The sequence below is a fragment of the Mauremys reevesii genome, linkage group 12 (genome assembly GCF_016161935.1).
Source record: "Mauremys reevesii isolate NIE-2019 linkage group 12, ASM1616193v1, whole genome shotgun sequence".
Lineage (NCBI taxonomy): Eukaryota > Metazoa > Chordata > Testudines > Geoemydidae > Mauremys > Mauremys reevesii.
Genome location: NC_052634.1, coordinates 24,787,919 through 24,793,223, shown reverse-complemented (window position 1 = coordinate 24,793,223; position 5,305 = coordinate 24,787,919).

Genomic DNA, 5,305 nt, shown 5'->3' with positions numbered 1-5,305 from the left:
GCAATTGGTTAGCGCACAGTAGTTATAGGGCAGTGCTGAAAGGAGTTATGCTGAGGTTGTGAGTTCAAACCTGGCCTGAAGACCTGGTTTTCATTAACCAAGTGGCATCACCCCCTTCTTTGGCCCTGTAGAATGTAGAATTCCAGCCCTGGGATACTGAGGAGGGGCAGAGTCAAAAATGCCCCTTCACTTATTACCTCCTCTCCAGAGTGCAGATGAGAATCTACCATCCTTTCTCCCCCCCAGCCCCTGTGCCAGGATCCCTCAAGCAGAGCCTGGAGTCCTGCCCCTGGCGTCTGTACTATTGACAAACACTAAGTGACAAGGACAAAACACTCAAATCCCGCCTGGTGCGGGGAGCCAGGTTTGCTCTTCAAATTCTGTCGTTGGTACATTTCCAGGCCTGGGAATGTCCCACAACAGCACTGAATGGGAAGCTGCCTGCAGAACAGTTACACTGCACAGAGCTCCTGTGGAGGAGGGGTGGGAATTAGTAACATTTTGAGGATCGTTTGGGAAATGAGCCTTTGCTGACAAGGTTTGTCTCTGTCCATATTTCACCTTCAGGTGTTATGTTGAGGGATCTTTAGTATATTTTTGTGAGGTTAATAACTATCTCCTCAACTTTATTTACTCAACTTAAAAATTGGTGTCACTTGATTTTTGCATCTCCCTGTGAAAATACAACTGACACATGTGGCTTTCTACAAGGGGTCATGATCTTATAGTTGGGGAATTCAGTCTCTGTACTTCTAGAGGGGGGGGGTTGCTTTTTTACAGCTGCCTCACGGCCAGGCACACTGGGCTGTTAGCTGCACCCACTGTCCTTGCCGGGGGCCCCTGCTGAACCCTGGGCGGCTGCACTGCCGTGCTGGGGTGACTCTGCAGGTGGAGAAGCTGCTGTGGAGCAATGTAGAGCAGGTGCAGGAAGGAGATGGGGTCACTATTCACATTCTGAACTGCACAATTTTCCAAATTTGGGAATAGATTCATAGACTTAAGGTCAGAAGGGACCATTATGATCGTCTAGTCTGACCTCCTGCACAATGCAGGCCACAGAATCTCACCCACCCACTCCTGTAACAAACCCCTGACCTATGTCTGAGTTATTGAAGTCCTCAAATCGTGGCTTAAAGACCTCAAGGGAATCCTCCAGCAAGTGACCCCGTGCCCCATGCTGCAGAGGAAGGCAAATTTCCGAGAACAATTCTAAGGGGAAGGTGAATGCACAGCAATGAGACTGGAGATGCCCAGACCTCCAAAGTGGAAATTAATAATGGGAAGATCATTTGTGAAATTAGTCGTCACTGACAAGATTTGTCTCTGTTCCTATTTCACGCTATGGTGTTAGTTAGAAGGATCAGTACAGATTTTTACTATATTAATTAAACACTTAATTTTATTTAACCAAGCCAAAAACTTAGTGTCACTTTTTTTTCTCTGTCCTAGCAAGAATGAATTGAATTTCGTGACTTTCTGGAAAGTGCAGCGAGATTAAATGTGGGGAATTCAGTCTCTGTGTTTGTGAGCTGATGTTTTCCTCTCACAGGTCAGTGCCTGCATTGAAATACCAAGAGGGACCTAAGGGCTGGTGTACGCTGGGCACTGAACTGGCAGAGCGACGTCTCTCAGGGTGTGAAAAACCCCCACCCCCAAACCCATAGAGTTAAGGTGACCTAAGCCCGGCTTTGCACTGTGGATGGTCAGGCATTAAGACTAGAGTAATAATAACAAGAGTGCAGTGCTTGCACAGTTTGCAGGATTTGAACCTGTGCAGGGTGATCCCAACAGATTCTTAGTGCATCACCTTCACCACTCGGCCACAACTACTTGATGTACCCTTGTTTCACTACACAATGATTCTGTTCTCACTGAATTGTCACTTCAAATTGGTTGCTCAGACCAGCTTCCCCAGCACACTTACAGCTGCGCATCAGTGTAAATGTGTCCATGGCTGAACAGCGAGAATTCCTGCCCATTTCCCTTCCTGCTGGAGCAGCATGAGAGTGTGTTTGTGTGAATGACATTGCTGTAGATTGTTGTTCATTTCCCTCACTGACAATTCAGACAGTCCCTTTCCTAGTCAAATCTCCAGCACATCGTTCCAATAGCTGGGGGCAGGATTTCTCTGGGGCACTGAGGGTTGGTGCATGAACTCAGCCTTGCATTCCACCCTTGATGTTTCATGGACTAACAACAGTAGCAGAAAGAAAGAGCCGAGCCAATATCTCCCTGGCAGGGATGCAGGTGCCACGTCCCCTCTGTCTGACCATCGCCATTGCAGGAGAGAAGGGTTCACTGGAATCGAATGCCCTGGCTCAGACCAGAGACACAGGAAGATTTTGCTGTTCATGGATCTGTGCAAAGGAAATTTTGTCTCTGTGTGAAACTGAGGTCGGAAAGGAAACGTCCACATGGTGGCCCAATGCTCTAGGGAATGTGGGTGAAGGACTCGGCCTGAGAAATGATTTAACAGGGGTTTGTATTTATTGCCCCGATTAAAATCTATGGCTAAAGGCAGCCACTGTTGTTAGTACTTGTACCTGTGTTGGGACACCTCAGTGGGTGTCAAGTCCATTGCCTTCACCAGGGGCAGTCGATTATTTTATCAAGATACAAATTTCTTGGTCAAGGCCTAGACTCCAGAGAAAACAATACACTGCTGATAAGAAGAAGTACATCAAAAGATTTTGCAGCCACCATGGGCATAACTATGATGTGTCGTGTTTCACTCTTTATATCTGGCACCACCTCCTTTCCCTTTAGCCTTGAAGTTGACCAAGGGCAAAGCTGAACATCTCCTCAGATACCAGGGAGCGTTTATGTCCATTCCCGTGAGCTACACAGGGGTTTGATGTTGCTGCTTTCAGTCCTCTGGCACTGCTGGGATAAGGAACAATTCAGGCTGTCACTGAACTGAAGGAGGAAGATCAGTTTGTGACAGGGAGAGGGACGCCTCCTCTTAAAGGTGTTTGTCTGGCTGGCAGTCCTGGTTCCCAGGTCTTGCCCGTGGGGCTCCAGCAGTTTTGGGACCAGGTCACTCCCTTGGCCCCACCTGCTGCCCCCAGGCGCTCCCCCCCAGGGGCCCCGTCAGTGTAGCGGAGCTGAGCAGCATCTGCCTGCTCGCTCCAGTGGCTGCCGGCCCCTCCCCATGGCAGGGCAGGGTGGGGCTGGGCCTCCGCGCACTGCCCCTGCCTGATCACCCCTGTGGCCAATGGGACCCCCAGCCCGCCCTGCCTTGGAGCCCCAGGTAAGCGCCACACTCCTGACCCCCTTCCTGAGCCTGCACCCCCATCTCCAAACTCTCTCCCAGAGCCTGCATCCCCTCCCTCCACACCCCCCAGCTCCCAAACTCCCTCCCACAGCCTGCAGCCTCTCCCTGTGCACCCCCAAGTTCCCAAAATCCGTTCCAGAGCCTGCACCCCCTCCCCCTTCCCACACCCCCCTCCCACCTACCCCAATCTTCCTCCCCTTCCCGCAACCCCACCCCTACTCCTGTTCCCCCTTCCTCCTGCCCTAGCCCAGAGCCTGCAGCAGCATCCAAACTCCATCCCAGAACCTGCACCCCAGACCCCCTCCCCAACCCAAACTCCCTCCCAGACCCTGCACCCCAATCCCCAGCCCCAGCCCAGGGCCTGCACCCTAGACCTCCTCCCCCCACCCAAACTTCCTCCCAGACACCAGCCTCTTACCCCTTCTGCACCCAAACTCCCTCCCAGAGCCTTAGGCAGGTGAGGGGCAGAGTTTTGGGGGCAGGTTATGGGCAGTATGAGTGACATTATTGGCCCACTGGGAGAACTGGAGGACTGGCCCTGGCCCTAAGGTAAATTGAGGTTGAGACCCTGCTTTAAGGGATTGGAGCAATGCTGGAGAGACTGACGGGCAGGGAGCTGGGGAGCCGTGTGTGCCCCAAGGAGAGTTGTTGTTGTGCTCTGGTGACACAGAGCGGGGGTGGGGAGTTTGTAAGCTGTGGTGTTTGTATAGCGAGAAAGTTTACTAACCCCCAGGTTAAAAACTGTCCCTGCTCTGGGCTATACATGGCGCTCTCTGTTGAGAGTAGAGTTCAGTGGGTGAATGTTTCCCTGCAGAGTAATGGGTTCCTAATTCCAATCCAAGTGATCCCTTTTAAAAACTTTTTCGAATCAAAATCGATTTCCAGACCCATCTCCAGTATGTTCAGGAGTTCGCTGAATGGGGGCAGGGGGCTTGAAATGAATTTAAACACTCAGCATTTTCCTGTGCAAATGAATAAAGACCTAGCAGAGCTGTCCAGCAGCTGAAATCAGTTCCAGTCCTCGGCGTCTCTAAGAGGGACACTCGGTAGCTGAGGCACGTGGGACACCTCTGTGGTGAGGACAGGTGAAAAAATGCTGGATTCAATGAAAGCTGAGACCATAGGAGGGGAAGGTAAACGGCTGCACCACACAGGGTCATAACACTCAGACACGGGGCTTCACTGTCACTACCCCTGTGTTTTCCATCATTTCTATCCTAAGGAACACACCATCCCCCACACACTGTCACACACAACCTTCTCCCCTTGAGCTCCATCCCACCCCTCCCCCCCACACACGCCATGGGACACAGCCTCTCGGTGACTCCCCAGATGGGGGCTTGTCTCTGCAACTCCCCAACAGGGGAGCAGAGAGCCGAAAGGGCCACAGGAGACCAATGGAGCTAGGCAGGGATAGAAAAGACTTCCCCTGCATTCTCTTCTCAAGAGTCCTGTTAATCTCCCCCATGGGACGTTCCAGCACCGGGTGGGCTCAAAGCACCAACCTTCCCCTCAGCAACGGAAGGGGGAACCAGCTCTATCACATGGAATGAGGCTCCCCACCTCTGCTGCTGCCATTCTGCAGCCTTTAATATGGATTTGTTTTAGCTAATGCAAACCCCCCCCACACACACACACACTCCGCTAATCCATCCATGGAACATGGAGACAAACTCCTGAAAACAGCGCCCAGTGGTGCAATGGGTTAGTGCCCAGTACTTACAGAGCAGTGCTGAGTGGAGTCATGCTGAGCTTGTGAGTTCAAACCTCACCTACAGCACTAGTTTCCTTTAAGCAAATGGCTTCTGCCAATCATTTTGCCTGCAGAAAATACAAGTGCAGCTCAGAAGACACCGAGGTCCCCTTGTTTTACAGAGAGCAGGGCAGATTCCACAGATCTACCAAGCTCTGCTCTCCACCAGCCGCCTGTGTCAGGAGGGGTCAAGCAGAGCTCAGAGCACTGCCCCCGACTCCCCCTCAGTCTTTGCTCCCCAAACCACCTGTGTGCTCACCCTCTTCACTGTGAGACTC